This window comes from Sander lucioperca, chromosome 22 (genome assembly GCF_008315115.2).
Source record: "Sander lucioperca isolate FBNREF2018 chromosome 22, SLUC_FBN_1.2, whole genome shotgun sequence".
Taxonomy (NCBI): Eukaryota; Metazoa; Chordata; class Actinopteri; order Perciformes; family Percidae; genus Sander; species Sander lucioperca.
Window position 1 is genome coordinate 10,019,320 of NC_050194.1, and position 18,478 is coordinate 10,037,797.

Consider the following 18,478-nt stretch of genomic DNA (forward strand, 5'->3'; position numbering starts at 1 on the left):
AGTTTCCAGCAGAAACTAAATGCTGTTTGTAGACATCAGGCAATATCAGTCATTTATCCTGTCCTCCTCCCTCCGCTGAGGTCCGATGATGCATACAGATTAGCCATGTGGATTTACCGCTCAAAGAGGGAGGAGGGGCTGGTTCTCAGCAGCAGCTAAGTTTACAAGAATTGGCATATGTTAAGATACGTGGCAAACTAAGATACAGAGTCAGACATCTTTTGTTTTAGCTTTTTACAATTAGCAGAGCTAATTAGCTTTTAGCAGAGCTAGATAGGTTTTGACCTAGTCTTGTTTTTTTAGTTTCCCACCCATTATCTTGCCCAATCAAAACAAGAATGGCCTTATCAAGCATGAAAGATACACCTGTGCTGACACAGCACAGAGTAAAAGCAGGTTCATACATGCATGCTATTTTTACTTCACCCCAACTCAACTCATTTTCTCTTCTCCTGTTGCTACAACTGGGTATTTTGCCTTAAATAAAAATGAAAGTTACTGTTTTAAAATATTCAAATTTTGGTACTTACTTCCTGTTCTGGGAATATTTTGCAGCCACAATTTCAATTTTTTTTCACTTTTCACTCAGCATGTATACCTTCCTATAATAAAGGGTGACTGAGGCCAAAGTGTCCGGTGGGGAATTACAAGGCATTATATATTATATTATAGGTGCAAATTGAATGACAGTAGAGTCTTTCCTGTGTAATACGGCACATTTAATGGACATTGTGAAGAGTGCATAGCTGCTGAACTCCATGTACAACCTTCTGGCTGGCTGCTCTGCCAAGAACTACAGAAAAACTGACTTCCAAAACATCCACGAAGAACACTAAAAGGCCAAAACACTTTTGTAACAAAACAGGGAAAACTAAACATATAATTATGAGGTTTAGGCTATGTAATTAAGTTCAAGTCTTTTTTACAGTCTGAGCATTACCATGTTTGTGCTAAAGTCTAACATGACTATCAAATCAACAGTATAGCAACAATGTCATGTTAGTTGACTACAGGCATTATCAATCTCAAACTACTGCAGGTAAAACAATTCTTAGCCAAAATGCAAAAGAAGATAACACTAGAGGAGTTGATTGGCCACATGTTGACCACATCTGTAGAATTAGGAACATTGTAGCCCCATGAGTCATTGAGAAACAATGTTCTTATATTCTTATATATTAACACCTGACTTTGAAAATCCACTCTTAATTGCATACTGCTCATTTAAACATGTTTTATCCAATAAAGTTGCCTGAGCAACGTAGCAAAATCTCCCTCATCAACCCTGTCTTCTAGAAATCCTGTTCATATACTATAAATATATAAGTATAAATATATACTATAATATTTTCTAATTTGGAACAACAAATGTGCAATATGTTTTGAGAAAAAATGCAATGCCACGCACGTTACTTTTTTTTGTCAACATGTTCTTGCAACACAATATCTGCTTCTGGCAACTAAAACATTTTTAAAGGTTTTTGTGGTTAGGTTCAGGCACTCTGGCAGCTCTTGGTTATGGTTAGGGAAAGATCATGGTCTCAGTAAAATATGAAAAATCAAAAATGACTTGAAGCTAGAGAAAGGATGTATTTATTTTATTTACACTTAACCCAAAACCAGAATCATTCTTTAAAGTGCTCATATCATGCTTTTTGGCTTTTCCCCTTTCTTATATATCTTTTTTTGTGCACGGTATAGGTTTACAAAGTGAAAAAGCCCAAAGTCCACCCCAAAGGGACTTACCATCTCCAACAGAAAACACTGTTCACAAACTGCTCCAAACAGCTCTATTGTAGTCCAGCCTTTACTTCAGAGACAAACATGCGTCACTTTGTAACACGTTATAATGCTCGCCTAGCTGCTAGTGTGGCACTCCCTCATACTCTGCTTCTGACTGGCTAGTAGTCCTTACCTAGCTACTGCGCATGTGCAACTCCCAACAAAGATGGAATAGAAGTGAGATGCCTCACTCTGTAGCTAAAACAGAGAGCTCAACACACAGGGTGAAAAGAGGAGCTGCAGCAATGTGCAGCACAACAAAAATATGGTGTTTTTTGAAAATTAAACCATTAATTAAACCTATTCTGATATAACCTCTAAATACAATTATGAACCTGAAAATGAGCATAATATGAGCACTTTAACTATAAAACGACAACAAACCATGTACCTATTCATAGTTACAATAGATCACACAGTGCTCTTGCGTCTTTCAGCTCAGTGTTTTGGTTTTACGACCCACAATTGCCAGCCATGCAAACCGAGCGACATAATAAGGCCACTGTAACAAGCATTCCGTTTAACTACATCATAAGTAACGTAGGTCCATTTTAGCTAAATGTCTACAGCGTTGTCTCAATTAGTCTCATGTTCCAAAACAAACACAAAACCAAATTGCTTAATAATGTCTTAGTTATGACATTATTAGCCTAGCTATTATTATCTTAGCCTAAAGTAAATGGAACCATCATGGGCTAACGTTAATGTTAAGTTAGCTGGCACTTTGGCTGAGGAGCTCAATGTCGTAATCATCGGCAAAATGATAACGTTAGTAATGTTTATCGAGTAGTCCCAGAGCTCTTATGTCAGTAACGTTATACAAGTGGAATTTGGAATAACAAGTACGTATCTTCTAACTAACGTTAGACTCCATGACAATAAAACCTAACCTTACATCCAAATTGTGATGGCCAGCGTTTGCTAAATCAACTCATACTCATATCATCAAATCATATCAGGCTGAATAACAGTCCCAAGCTTGACATATCGTCATATACACCAATTAGGGTTATCATAATGCAAGATACTAAGTATAAGAGATTCTTACCTTAAGGCATGCATGCAGTCAAACACTGACCTCAATTCATTCCATGTTACTCTGTCCTTGCAGACCCAGACCAGCCCAATAACTAAGCCTTTCCTCATCCAAAAGAACTTACTAAATTTAAAGTAAATAAATGTAATTTCTAATATACAGGTAAGCCATCGTACATTTTCACACAGTCTAACACTGGTTACTGTCTGATATGATCCACTGCCGGTTTCTCAAGGACACAGTAAGAATGGTAAGCATCTCTAATTGGCTTTCCCACTGTAGTCATTTCTAGCCAAAGATTTAAACCAGACTACTGTGCACATTGGACTTGGCTTTTGCTGGAAGTGACAGGACATCCTCTGAATATCACACATAAGGTTAAAGGTCATGCAGCTACTCCTCTTGTCACAGCGTGAATCTGAATATGAGCCGTTTCAGCCATAAACGCTGTAATAATCACCTCATCAAGGTTTTCCTTTGTATTTTATGGGTCTTTGTTTTGTAATGCAAGTCAGTAAACCTCACCGTGCTAATTTGCTTCAATCTGTCACTGGAGAATTATAGATGTCTGTTTGATAAATAATGAAGAGAATTCAAAAAATGAACATTTAAACCACACAGTGAGTAGCGACAGACATGGAAAGAGAGACAGAGTGAAGAGCTGACAGAAAGGAAGAGAAACAAAGAGAGCAGCTCAGCTGACCCTCACGAGGCTGCTTTGTGTTAGCTGCATGGTGACAGGAAGGTCACCGCCACAATAAGAGTCTACTCAAGTATTGCCTCGCCTGGAGACATGAATAGACCTCCTCAGCAGCCATCCCTCACCCCCACCATCCCTCCTTCCTGCCGTCCCTCCACGCAGCCAGCACACTCATGCTGAGAGCGCCAACACAACAGCTTTCTCTGTTGGCTGGCCTTGTATGAAAACGTAATGGTAATTGCCCACAGATGCCACATTAGGGTAAGATAGTGGGTGGAGAGAGAATTGGCTCTGAAAAGAATATTCAAAGGGAAAAATGGAGGTCATAATTGCGGTTTCAAGGAAACAGAGAGGAGTCATTCAGGATCTTCGTGGAGAAGTCTGAAGTCCCTCAAGAACTCTGGCCGAGGGACAGCATTGTCATCAAGCGGGCATTGAATTTTTGGAGGCCAGTATATGCCGCATGATGGGCTGATTAAAATTCCTTTTTGATGGACAGTATGCTATTCATCCAGACTTTTTGTTACAAGTTCAAGAAAAAGAAGATCTGTTCCTATTCAAGAATTTCTTATGCAAAATTTTAAATTAGAAAGGCTTAATGGAAGAAATCTGTCCAATGGATACAGCTGTCATTTATTGCACGTATTTTTACACAAATGTCAGGAAAACGCTCAAACCAATAGTTGGTCTACTTCGTTTATCCCTCTACAAACATCTGTGACTGGCATGTAATTTCCACTGGACAGTGTAGTTACTCAAAGACTCCAGATGCAGATTAATATAGGATTGGTCCTTAAAATAAACTAGTGTATGTGTTCATGGTAGTGAAAAGAACATGTCATGATTGTGCAACAATGTGGTTCATTTATGTCAAGCTTCAGGCAGCTGGGATCAATTCATTGATGGTTTTTGGTCTTGTCATGGTATTTGCTAACAATAAGTACATTTGGAGAATATTTGTTTTGATTAGAGCTGGGCAATATATCGATATTATATCGATATCGTGATATGAGACTAGATATCGTCTTAGATTTTGGATATCGTAATATCGTAATATGGCATAAGTGTTTTAAAAGCTGCATTACAGTAAAGTGATGTCATTTTCTGAACTTACCAGACTGTTCTAGCTGTTCTATGTTATATGTTGTTTGTATATGTTGTTTGTATACCTGGAGTGGTAACAAAAATAATTTCCCCCTGGGATTATTAAAGTATTTCTGATTCTGATTCTATTATTTGCCTTTACCCACTTACTCATTATATCCACATTACTGATGATTATTTATCAAAAATCTCATTGTGTACATTTTTTATTGAAATCACCAATAGTCAACACTACAATATCGTTGCGGTATTGATATCGAGGTATTTGGTCAAAAATATGGTGATATTTGATTTTCTCCATATCGCCCAGCCCTAGTTTTGATGAAAAATATTGTTTAGTTTGTTGCAGAACACACAAATGGAATTGTACAATTGTTCAAACTAGCGATTTCAAACTAGTGATTCAAGGTGACACTTTTGCAGTTGTCGGGGGTAATGGAAAGATTGTGAAGACGGAAATTACAGAAATCACTGAAAAATCTGCATATCTGGTTGCCAGATTCATTTGAAGGGCGTTACAAAGTACAGTACGTCTGCCCATTATTCCTTACTGCTATCATAACCATAATTCAGTAATCCACTCATGACCGCTCAGCGACCCATCATGGCGTACTTCCACTGTACATACTGTCACTGATTCTTCAGTTGAACCCTGTTGGATGTACTACAGTTCTATTTCTGTCTCTATCTCTAAGCTGGAAGAGGAAAATTAAACCAAACAACAACATTCACCACAGAGAACAGATAAAAGTAATTATGGGTGGGTGTTGAAAAGATGATTAGTATAACTGCAAATGTATAGTTATGTCCCAGAGAGTAACAGAACGATCCCCCATATAATCCCTGAAATATAGCGATATATTGTTTGGTTCTCTATTATGTTCTTCTGTAATGCAAAAAAAGCATGCAAGTATGACTCTTTTCTATCATCTGTGATTGACTGAATTGTTTGACTTAAGTATGTGTCATGCTGATAAGGCCATGGTTTACATTCAGCGCGACAGTGTGAGGGAAAAAACTAAAAAAACTGAAAGAGAAAGGATGAGAGAGAGAGAGAGAGAGAGAGAAAGCTGGCATGTGATCACACAGGAAACATTCAGCTTTATTTTAATCATGGTATCAATGCCAGAGAGAATCCATCGAGATTAATAAGTGAGTAGCATCTGTCATCCACGACAGCTATACCATAGTGACGGCCTTTCCTTTACACATGGTGTCTCTCTTTACAGCCATCTGTAGACAGCAGTTTTCTTTTCCATCTGTTCTCCCTAAATGCACTGATGTTGTCACCGTCAAGCCACAATTAGGCACGGCGGATCCGCTGGTTACATTTGTGCAACCAACATCTGATAGTTGAAAAATAACCACAGGCTTACGTACGGTATATTACAAACTTGTTGCAATGAATTGTTCTGCATAGTTTTCTGCTGCAATGTAAACCAACAAGCATGTTGGAGATGGAGACTGATAAACTGGAAACAGTCCCACGAGTCAATTTAAACTTCCCCCTCCCTTAGGGCTGCAACTTACGATTATTTTTATTGTCGATTAATCTGTCGATTATTTTCTCGATTAATCGATTAGTTGTTTGGTCTATAAAATGTCATAAAATGTTGTGAGTGTCCATCAGTGTTTTCCAAAGCCCAACATGACAGCCTCAAATGTCTTGTTTTGTCCACCAATTTAAAGATATTCACTTTAATGTCAGAGAGGAGTGAAAAAAATATTCGCATTTAAAAAGCAGAAATTCAAGAATTGTTACCTTCTTCTTTTTTAAATGACTCACACCGATTAATCAAATCGATTACCAAAATAGTTGTCGATTAATTTAATAGTTGACAACTAATTGATTAATTTTTGCAGCTCTACCCTCCCCTAATAACTCCCTCAGGACTCTCCATGACCATACGCGGACTGGCAATCTGGCAGTTCCGGCAAATGCCATACGGGCCGACGAAACACTATCCTTTCACACTAGTTTGACAAAAATATGTAAGACTGTACGGCTGCAGCCTGCAGCCTCCTGTCTGGTGCCGTCGGGCTTCTACTTTTCAAAATAAAAGCTTGTGTCTGGTCCGCTATGTCTTCGTAGTTTGGTGTTTTGGGTGTTTAAGATGTACTAAATATGCAAGCATTTCCTTTCTATTCTAAGATGGTGCCATGGTAGTTCATTTGAAGGTTTTTATGAATTGCTCCAGTGTGTGTATTATTTAATTATGAAAACCTGTAAGTGCGACTCATGCTGCTGTTGCCATAATCTCACGTGAGACTTTCTTTTGCAAATAATGGCCCCATCTGAAACCGCAGCTTTCCATGACAGTGCCATCTTCAAGTTAACCATCTTAGGTTAAAGGTGCACTATGAGTTCCTGCATGGTTTCAGCGCGATTTCATTTTTGTCTCAAAACGTAGGCATCTCGCTGAAACCATGCAGGGACTCATAGTGCATCTTTAACATGTAAGAATGCTAACATTTGCCAATCAGCACTTAACACAAAGTAGACTTGTGCCGATTGGCAATCACATCGTATATCGACGACTGATCAACGGAATGATCATCGATTAGTTTTTCCTACGCCGATATTAAGGTGATTTTAGCTAACTTACTATCAGAACAGAGATGTTCTGAAACAATCTGTAGAATCTGCAACCTACTGTGCATTTAGAGACGTTTCCGGTGGAGCAGCATGTCCGCCCGCTGAGCCCCGTTAAACAAAACGAGTGACAATTGGTAATTTCTAAATTTGCCCTGATGATCGCGCTAAAGGTAAATAAGGTGTCAATTATTACAATTCATCCTTAGGGGAACATAAATGTCTGAACAAACTTAAATAGCAGTCCGTTCAATATTTAATGAGATATTTCACTTTGGAGCAAAGTGGTATACCGACCAACAGACCGACATTGCCTTCCTTACAGCCGCGGCTCTAGCGTGGCTAAAAACGTTTCAAAAGACGTTCCCTTGGATCTGCAAAATTGTGATGGGCATTTTTTCCACTGTTTTTCACTATACACAAGTTTTGACAGCTTCCTGCTGTGGATGTGAAAACTACTTGCGCAGTGACAAGTAGTGGCATAAAACACAAGCAGGAAAGATAAACAGTACAGCTTGTAGGCATTGGAGAAGATCCACTCATGGGCAAACTGCCATGAAAAATGCATTGTGAAAATGCTGGAGGGCTCCTGGAAAACCAAACCAGTTTTCCACCCTGATGCACCCGTCGGAGAGCTCCATATAAACATGAAGGTGCATTCAACTCCTCAGAGCAGCGGCCCAGAAATAAACCAGCTATTGTCGCTGCAGCTTTTCTATCCAACCTGTTCAAACACGCTTAACACTGTGGTGCTCAGTGTGCCAAGAGAAAAAGACAAAGAGATCAAAAAACCCACCTTCAAAATGCCACCATGCTCACAGATACCATCAGATACCATACATTCACGCTTACAGAGTGGTTGTCAGCTTCCTGTCTAGAGCTGTGTTTGTGTGCGCGTGTGTGTTCCCCTTTCGTCTTCAGACCATGTGAAGCAATTTCAGTTGTAATTTGACAATGTGTCAAAGTCAGGACATGTTTTATTGCGAAGCAGTTTACAGTTAAAATAATCAAGGTCAGTTTTAGGTTCCGCTATAGGGACGGTTAAAGGTCCATTTCAAACCTTTAGTGTGTTAGAGTTTTTTTTTTGTTTTTTTTTATTTAAACCATTATCTAAATCTTTCTAAATGTTAATTTTGACTAAAGCTGAAATGACTGGGCGATGTAACACAAAAGCAGCAAGTTTTTGTTTTCATGAAAAGTACTAAACATTACCTAGTTCCAGTTCTTAAATGTTTGTTTGTTGTGTTTGTTTACATGATAATAAACTGAATATCTTCTGTAGATCAGACAAAACAAGACAACTGAAAATGACGCCTCGGGATTCAGGAAATTGTAAAGAGTATGTTTCACTAGTTTAAATACCTAACAATTAATTGATTAATCGAGAAGATCGGCAGCAGGTTAATCAACAACAGAAAAAATTGTGAGTTGCAGTGTTAATTGTAACACCTTTTGCATGCAACCAAACTGACCCTCTCAGGCCATTCACCCCCATTTAGTTCCTAAAAGCAGAAAACAAGTGGAGATTTAGTTCTATTCATCACTGACAATGGAAAGCCAGCAGTACAGTACAGCCAGCAAAGTTTCAGAAATGTGAATACTCAACATATAACAAGACGCTTTCACTACCACCTGTGGTACGGTGAGAAATGAAAAACAAAGCAATGCGAGATTTTTTTCAAGTTATTGCTTCTTTGCTGGAAGTAACTATTTTGGAGCAAGAAACATCTCATAATGAGATATTGTAGTGTTGACTATTGGTGCTTTCACAAAATATTTACACAATGAGATTTTCGATAAATAATCATCAGTAATGTGGATATAATGACTAAGTTGGGTAAAGGCAAATAATAGAAGAGCTAAAAAAGTCTGGTAAGTTCAGAAAATGACATCACTTTACTGTAATGCAGCCTTTAAAACCAGGAAAAGAGAGCAATTATGCCATATTACGATATTACAATATCCAAAATCTAAGACGGTATCTAGTCTCATATCACGATATCGATATAATATCGATATATTGCCCAGCTCTAGCTAAAAGCACGAGAAATAATCTACAGTCACTAAAAAAAGTCAAGCAATGCTGGTCATGAGTAGAAGAATAGAGTCTGGAAGGTCCTTGTACAGTCTCAAGTCTCCATGTAGAACTGCAGGCCGCAGGTTCAAACCCAGGCCACTAATCCTGTTTCCCTCAGTAGGAACTCTAAACGGGTGTTCCAGGTGTGTGTGTGTGTGTGTGTGTGTGTGTGTGTGTGTGTGTGTGTGGTGCATGAGATTGTGTGTCTGTATGTGCTCCTGCCATCTGGCCCAAAAGTCTGTTTCCTACCACCTTTCCAAACAGGAAGTCAAAACAAGTCCTTGATGACAAGGGTCAGTAGTTTAATTGTCTCAATGGGATTTCTGTGCAGCCAGCAACCAAAACTGCCCCCTTTCATCTCAACAACACTCTCAAATCGATCTATCTCTCTTATAACCATGCGTGGGTGTGCGTGCAATGCATCATGTAGCCTACTGCACGCGCATGCAACTTTGACTTGATTTACTACAGCATTTTGGAGTGTAATATATAGAGGGAATTTTGCCTGTTGGTTATATTATAATTTAAGTATGCATGCCTCTTTTCTCTCTGACACATACATGCGTTAATAAAACAAGGTGAATCATGGTAAGGAGAAACATATAAGTTTTCATCTCAGTCTACCCCTGGAAATAAGACGTTATGGTTGGGTGCATACACGCACGCGCGCACGCGCGCGCACACACACACACACACACACACACACACACACACACACACACACACACACACTTTAACTGACTGTCACCCATGGCTCTCCCATGTTAGCCTCGGTTGGGAGACCCACCCAGAGACCCCTGTGTAGTGTGTGCTGCAGCGCCGTTAAAACCCTGCATACCTGCACTGTGAACGAGATGCTGACAGCTCGTGGTCCCGCCGTACAAACAGCGACATGTGCACACACTGACAGCCTGTGTAAAAAGCGGCTCGGTATGATAGCCTATCCAGTGTTTCCTCCCTTACCTTCCAAGTGAGTCCGGTTCCTGCAGCCCAGCAGCGACGGCTCCACCGGTGAGATGCTAACACCGGGTCACTTCATAAGTTAGCCCTGCCACACATCACGCGAGCACGAAAAGGAGTAGTTTCACTATGAAGCGCGAGCTCCAGATGTTAGTGAGGGCGGTGTTCGCGTCCCATAAAGATTTAAAATATCAGGCGAATGAAACCTCTTTTCTCTGTATGAAGCACACCGGGTCCTCTGCAGCTGTCCTCCCGCCGCACTGGTGAGAGTTTCAGTGTCAGTGTAGTATTCTCCCGTTCCGCACAGGCTGCTGCCGCCGCCGATAGATGAAAGGACACTGACCGATTGACTGACTGCCTCTCGCTGCCTGCCTGCTTCTCCGCCGGGCGACCTCACACCGCCGCCTACCGGTGATACAGAGTAACTGCAGGTATCTGTTAAAGTAACTGTAACCTGTAAATCTGCAGGCTTGTTGTAATTAAAAGGTTTTACATAATTGAGTAATAACAGAGACATCCATCTGGTCACACTGTTATGTAAGCTGTTTGTGTTTTTAATTATTAAATACACTCACAGCTATTAAAGAATAAAAGCCAAAACAATGCCAATTATCCAGATTACCCTGTATAATGTTTTTGTTTTTTGTTTCTTTGTTTCTGTATTTGCTCATTCACTTGTTAATGATTGAGTGTTTTAGAATATCAGCTCATGTAACTATGTTTGTTTTTTTTAAATAGTGAATATTAAGATATTTTTATTATGGATTACACTTTTTTTTTAAAGGATTATTTTTTGGGGCATTTTAGGCCTTGGATTCCACAGGACAGATGAAAACACAAAAGGGGAGAGAGAAGGGGAAAGACATGCAGCGAAGGGCTGCAGGTCGGAGTCGAACCCCCAGCCGCTGCGTCAAGGAGGAGACCTCTGCCAACTGAGCTAACCCGGCCACTAGATATTGCACTTCTTGAAATATGTTGTGTAAGGTTAATGTTAAACTTTCTTGTATTAAGAAAGACAAGAACAGGCCACCTGGTGTTCGTTTATTTCCCACATCCCATTATTCCCAGTCTGTCACAAAAAACATTCTCGCAATACGATACATTTAATTACAAATATGTATAGGCCCTATGTTTTGCGTCATGTTTGCTCTGCATGACAACATCATGGTAATACTTAACAGTTGAGCATGCGCAGGTGAAAGTTGGGCACTTTCTAGTCAGATGCCTAAGGAACTGAACTGCTGCACACACACATTTTGACACATTATCTGTCATTTCTGTCTTTCTCAAGGACACTACGGCAAGACAACCTTGTCAATATGAGGTGGTACCCTTACTTCTTTGACTGACTCTTTGAGGAAAATTTACCATTGCAAAAAGCTCGGGAGGAGTAGCTGCTGCTGATATAGTGGCATCAGTATTGATGTGGGACAGATTTAGAACCGGTTAAAAACTTCTTTGTTAAATAGTGGTCTACTTTTGTTTTGGTATGGTTTTTTTCCCAAGTGGACTCGGGCACGGATCGACCAACTATGCTACTATGGTACGCAGTGTTTCAACTAATGAAACAAACTGGACTTTGGGGTCAAGTGTACTTGGATCCGGGCCCAGGTCCCTAATGTAAAAGCCCCCTTACTGCATTTTATTCCATTGTATTTTATTACATTTTGAATTGTCACCTGCCTCCTGAGTTGTTTTCCACCATATTTTGGTGCATAAAAATGTATCAGAATGCAGGAAATGAAGTATTTGGCGCTCAACATTTCCTGGGAGGACCCTTAGCTTGATGTGTGTGCTGAATGCTGACAACGCTGAAATATGCATATGATAGGGAAAGAGCAAGATTTTCACTCATTGCATCATGGGAGCTTTGGCCTCATAATGACTGAAGTACACAAGGTAACTGAATGGAGCGTTATCATTGAGAGTCATACTCTTACACAGGCGAGTGAGCTGGACCTGCGTGATAACTAATGGCTAGCTGGTGTACTTACTTACTCTTCTTCATCCCCTATGGGACATAATGCTTCAATGAGCACTCACCATTGCATTCTGTCCCTGGCAGCATGTTGGGCCTCTCCCCATGACAGGTTCATCTGTTCCAGCTCTTGTGTCACAGTTCTGCGCCAGGTGGTTTTGGGCCTCCCAGGTTTTCTTTTGCCAGGTGGTGTCCATCTTAAGGCGACTTTTGTGATGCGGTCCTGCTCCATCCTCAACACATGTCCTAGCCATCTCAGGCGTCTGTGCATAATCTCCTTGGTGATGCTCCGGCTTCCCGTTTTCTTGTACAGTTCATTGTTGGAGATCTTATTAGGCCAAACGATCTGGCATATTCATCGGAGGCATCCATTATGGAACACTTCCATTCTCTTCATGTCTGTTTTGACAACTTGCTAGCTGGCGTGGGATGATATTAATCTTTTCTAACAAACATTGTGTTGTCATCTTCTTCAGAGATGCTAAGGTCTGTATACAAATTACTCAAGGGAGGGTGATCTGAAATGTTTGCGATAAGCAACCTCTTTACTCAGGCTGTAAGACTCCTCAACTCATCCTTCATACTCCACTAATAAAGTAATCAGTCAGATTTTTCAGGAACTGAATATGGGAACATGCAGGCTCCAGTGGCGCAATTGGTCAGCGCGCGGTACTTATAAGACAGTAACCTGCAGAGTGATGCCGAGGTTGTGAGTTCGAGCCTCACCTGGAGCAGCATAGTTTTACCATAGGGGTTGAGTTAAAGTTATTTGTACACAAACAAACCCTGATAATCAATCTACTCGTTTGAATAACTAAACTACTCTAACAACAAAGACTACTACAGGCTTTGTCCTTCAGGCAGCAGCTGCTTTGATTATATGAAAGGTGTGCATGTGGTTGACAAAAAATGTGAAATTTACTTTCATTCATTCAGTAAATGTGCCAGTGTTAGCCAACTAGCTAATTTACAACTGCGGTCCTTTGGCGATATGTTTTGAAACCAGTGATCACACGACTCAACTGACACAATCAAAATCACTGGTAAATCCTGATCATCACATTAATTTAAAGGGATACTTCACCTCTGTCTTCAAAGATAGAGAGTCTGGTGTGGGGAACGGAGAGCAGGCCAGCGTCTGAGGACCGCAGGTTTCGGGGTGGTGTGTATGATGTGAAGGTTCTCAGTCATCCATGTCATAGTTATCCAAGGAAGGTTAACAACCAAGGGTAACTGGACTTGGTTAAAGGTGCTCAAAGACGTTTCATCTCTTCCCAGGAAACTTAACAAACGCTCACATTTGAATGCCAACGATGGTCGTTCAGACTTGGCCTATGGTGTTTCCAACGACCATAACCACTGTCGTTACAACAGCCAAGAGCACTAACGAAGGAGGCGGTATCGATCATCTTGACAACCACCCCACAGAGGTTCCCTCCCCTACCGTTCAGTCAGAACTGATCAGTCTCTCGCATGAGAGACCAAACTTCTTCGAGCATCTTTAACCAAGTCCAGTTGTCCTTGATTTTTAACCTTCTTTGGGCTTCGGTTGCATGTTATAAAAAGTGCATACTGTTTTGGTGTTCTGCATCCAATACTGGTCATATTGTAATGTGTTCAACATAATAATTAAATTTTCGCCTGCTACGGAGACCAGCACCTCAGCCTGCGGTTTTGCCCGATGCCGCTAGCCGGGGAAAGGGACCTTGACAGCGGTGTGCAGGAGTGGAAAACAGCTAGGTGGAAAGCTAACGTTAGCCGGCCACCTGTTCCATCAATCCTGCTTTCAAGTGTCCGCTCATTAGACAACAAACTGGACTACATCCAACTTCAACGAAACTCCCAACGCGTGTTCAGAGACTGCTGTGTTTTTGTTGTTGTGGAAAAATGGCTGAACAACAGTGTACCGGACTGTCCAGCTACCTGCTGCTCTGTCGCCGGGTAAGACTAGTGGAGGTGGGCTGTGTTAACACAGACAGGTGCAGAAATGGGGTGCTTGTATCCAACTAACTGCTAACTGCTGGTGGAGTTGTGACTGTTAAATGCCGACCATTCTCCATTCCACACAAATTTACGGTTGTGTTTGTACTCTGTTTTTACAGCCCACCAAGCGCTAATGCTAGCATGTGTTAACTGAACTTTAGGGAGTCTATGTGTGTGCATTAAATGTAGCCTGTTTCGTTTTTATATAATGTTGTTTTTATATATTTTAAATGTGTAACACCACTAGAGCCACGGTGAAACGTTGTTTCGTGTATATGGTTGAAATGACAATAAAACACACTTGAGTTGAGTTGACTGTCTCACTGTCTGTCTGTCTGTAAACGGTAGGCGTGGCTTGAGAGTGGACTCTAAAGCAGCGAAGCATTCTGGGATTTGGTGTCTTTCATCCACTTGAGCAAAAAACACATTTTCTGTCTTTTCTCGGCCTAGAAGCCAACAATTTCTAAAAAACAAATCACATTTCTACTACATAAGTGAACCAGTTAAAGATATATTCATCCTTCCAACGGTGAAATATCCCTTTAAGTTAAAGTGGAAAAAATAATTTGAAGTAAAAATCAGTTTAGCTTAAATTGGGAGAAATACATAATTCATGCTGTGTGGAACGTTTCAGAGGGCAGACATGTCGCCTTCATAAAAAGCACAGCTGGTGAATCTTTTTGAATTATTGGAATAAGTTACGTATATGTTGCATTTCGACTTGGGTGTTTGCACATAGCACATTTCCTCCTGCTGCCTGTTTAAATTGCTTACATGCACCACGTCACTTTAAAGCTGATTTCCTCCTGGTGCAGTACTGCTCCTGGGACAGGAAGCAGTACTGGTAAACCTGACAAATGGGCCTTTGTTGGGAGGGACTGGGTCTGAGCTTGTTATACATGTGAGTTACTAATAAAGACCGGAGGAAAGAAAATTGAATCTCAGCTAGAATTTCTTTAGAGATTTGGTGCATTTTTGTGTCAATTCGTTGTGTCACTTGTACTTTCAGTATGTTTAGCATGTTGGTATTTAAGCTATTTACAATTCACACATTTACACAGATACATATACTCACAAATATCTGCCTCCATGCAACCTACAGTATACGTGAAGGCTCGTTTCTAAATACTATTAACTGCAACACCCGTTGCTCTTTGTTGTGTTGCACACTGTGAGAGTCACATTACGTGCAGGACATACAGAGAACTGCTTTTGTAAAAACTGATTATAATGCGTAGCTGCAGGAAACAAGCTTTAAGGATAAAAAGGATAGAAAGGATAGAAAATTGAAAGGTGTATAGACTCTACAGGGAAACAAGTTAATTCAAATGAGGAATTAATTACCCTTTTCAACCTGCTGTCCTTTGATTGTCATTTTTTGTCACATAAATGTTGGTTTAGGTTGTGTGCAGAGGATTTAGCACAATGGGAAAATCAGGCTGTAATGCTGTCCAGTTACATTAAAAGGACCATACTAAAATGTGTTTGCATGTTGCAGCTAATTTTCAGCAAATTATACACTTTACTGCTGACCATTTAACAAAAACAAACATTGTTGTTTTAAAATGATAAATGGTAATTGGTGCAGACTTTTGTTTTTAAATTAAACAACATTTTGGGGAGTAAATGTTCACTGCAACGGATTAGAGCAATTGTTATACCTCCAAATGTATGGTCAAATCAATATATCAAACTAAATCAAACTTCATTTCAAAAAGTATCATCAGTATCAACATCAGAAGAATATATATTACAGAATCTGAATACTGAAAAAACACTGGTACTTGAAGAATCTGTATTTTCTTATATTTTCTACCTCGTAGCTCCACCTTGTGGAGTGATAAAGAGATTACAATTAGGAACATATTTTACAGGGGTTGGGTTGTATTTGTTTGAAATGTGATGAATGAATCTGTCCATTTCTTGTGGTGTTCTTATGATGCCAGTCTGCTCATAGAAAGAGAACTTTCAGAAAACAATAACTTCCTCATGAAGACCAGCTGCTGCTGTTTAGACATGTGGAGACCAGCAGGTGCTGCTGTTCCTGTGAGCAGCTGTTACTGAGATGATAGGAGCCAGGAGGTGTCATCAGTTCCTCACCAGTCATGGTTGCTATGTTACTGGTTTGCTTTCCTGGCCAGTTCCTGATGGATGAGATCATAAAGTCTCTCTACAGACCGGCCACTGCTTTTATAACTTCTGTTAGAACAGGAAGTGTTTCAACCATGGTACGAGCAGGCATTAGTAGTGTTCTTGGCGTGGCAGGAGCAGCAGTTTTTTGCAATAGCCCCGAGGGTACACTGCACTACAACTTAGGAAAACACATGCAAATAGCCCACAACACAACACATTAAGAAAGCACATGCAAATAGACAACCCAGTCTCATGGAAAAAAAAATGTGCTGACCATCACAACAAAAAACAGATCAACGTGTCCGTGTACACGAATCAATATATTACATTACGTGAAAATTTTACGAACTGCCGTGAGACTGGGCTGAAATAGACCACAACACATTAAGAAAACACATGCAAATAGACCACAAATCAACGGAAGTGTTTCCACAGGACACTTCTAAGTGATGCACACATCTCTTCCACGGCTGAACTTGCAAGATACAAGTTCTAGAGTTTGAGTGCAAACCTGCCCAATGCATAACAGAAGCTCTACTGTATAATGCTGTGTCATGTTCATCAAGGTTTGGCAAGGGGGACTAGATGGCTGAAGCATTGCTTTCATGTGTGGGTTTAGTCAAGATAGTGATACACTGTATAGGAGCTCCAGTGGCGCAATCGGTCAGCGCGCGGTACTTATAAGACAGTAACCTGCGGAGTCATGCCGAGGTTGTGAGTTCGAGCCTCACCTGGAGCAGCTGAATTTTACCTGCAGCAGGTGAGGTGAACACATATACTCAGACAAATCTGCCACTCCGGTCATTCGTTAAAAAAAAAATCTTTCATGTGAAACAGCTTTAGAATGAATTACAAAATATCAATCGACCTTATTAAATAATGTTAGGTCACATAAGAGTCTTTTTACTAAAACTGGGTAACAATGCTTTCCTTTTACCCGCCTACCACATTGAACCATAAAGCATTTTATGTTAAACTGCATAGCAAGAGGCCATGAGATCCCCTTGTTATGCTGAGTCAGCCCACATCACTCTGGGTAACAGTGAAGGTCTGGCAATGTTTGAAATAAATAAAAACCAAGTGAAAACTATATTTCAAGGATAAAACACTGCATGTAGACCACAACACATGAATAAAGCACATGCAAATAGACCACAAAGTCTATGACTCTTAACCTGTGCTTTCTTAAGTTGCAGTGCAGTGGCCTCTCATGGCCACCATAGTTTTTACTGTTTTTGATGTGGTATTGTGATGTTTTCACCTCAGCACAAGGAATATTTGTATTATTACTACCATGGGGAGAGCAGGAATGGTCACAGTTCTTGTGGTAGGGCAAGCAGTAGTTTTCCATGTTTTTTTTTTTTTTTTTTTTAAAGATTATGCTTTGGTCATTTTTAGGCTTTTATTTGACAGGACAGTTGAAAACATGAAAGGGGAGACAGAGGGGGGAATGCCCGCTCTACCAACTGAGCTATCCGGGCCCCCATAGTTTTCCATGTTTTTTGCCCAAGCTGGAGCAACCACTGTGGAGAGACACAGCTAAATGTCTTTCTCCTGCCTTTTTATTGACCTGTCTGGCCAGAGTAATCAGTCTGATTTCCCAGGAATTTGATAGCTGCTTTGTTGTGCTCCAGTGGCGCAATCGGTCAGCGCGCGGTACTTATAAGACAGTAACCTGCAAAGTGATGCCGAGGTTGTGAGTTCGATCCTCACCTGGAGCAGCTAAGTTTTACCACATAGGGGATGACTTGAAAGTTCTCTGTTCCAAACAAATCAAGCTTTGAATAACTGAACTGCTAAGTAAGCTGACTTAAACTACTACAGTCCTTGTCCTTCATGCTGCAGCTTCCTTGATTATAAAAAGATGTGCATGTTGTTGACAAAAGTTGTGATCAATAGCTCACCTTCATTTATTGATTTGTGAGAACCTTAATCAAAATGTCTGAAATGTGCCAGTGTTAGACAGCTGGCTAATTTTCAACAGCACTCCTTTGGCGAGATGTTTTAAAGCCAGTGGTATATCTCTTCAACGGCTGAACTTACAAGATACAAGTTCTAGAGTTTGAGTGCAAACCTGCCCAATGCATAACAGAAGCTCTACTGTATAATGCTGTGTCATGTTAATCAAGGTT

At 40.4% G+C, this 18,478-nt stretch overlaps 1 protein-coding gene and 3 non-coding genes across 4 annotated transcripts in view; 3 read left to right on the forward strand and 1 right to left on the reverse strand.

The window, feature by feature from the left end:
• The window catches only part of rhbdf1b (rhomboid 5 homolog 1b (Drosophila)), a 53,120-nt gene extending 42,526 nt beyond the window's left edge, over nucleotides 1-10,594 (reverse strand). The window contains exon 1 of the mRNA XM_031291299.2: nucleotides 10,256-10,594. The gene's annotated coding sequence lies outside the window, so the exon portion shown is untranslated. The remainder of the gene's footprint in view (nucleotides 1-10,255) is intronic.
• A 2,276-nt stretch (nucleotides 10,595-12,870) lies between these two features.
• trnai-uau lies at nucleotides 12,871-12,964 on the forward strand. Its single transcript has 2 exons — nucleotides 12,871-12,908; nucleotides 12,929-12,964. It is a non-coding gene; the product is annotated as a tRNA-Ile (tRNA).
• A 4,027-nt stretch (nucleotides 12,965-16,991) lies between these two features.
• On the forward strand, nucleotides 16,992-17,085 carry trnai-uau. Its single transcript has 2 exons — nucleotides 16,992-17,029; nucleotides 17,050-17,085. It is a non-coding gene; the product is annotated as a tRNA-Ile (tRNA).
• An 888-nt stretch (nucleotides 17,086-17,973) lies between these two features.
• Nucleotides 17,974-18,067, forward strand: trnai-uau. Its single transcript has 2 exons — nucleotides 17,974-18,011; nucleotides 18,032-18,067. It is a non-coding gene; the product is annotated as a tRNA-Ile (tRNA).
• Nucleotides 18,068-18,478: the final 411 nt, after the last annotated feature.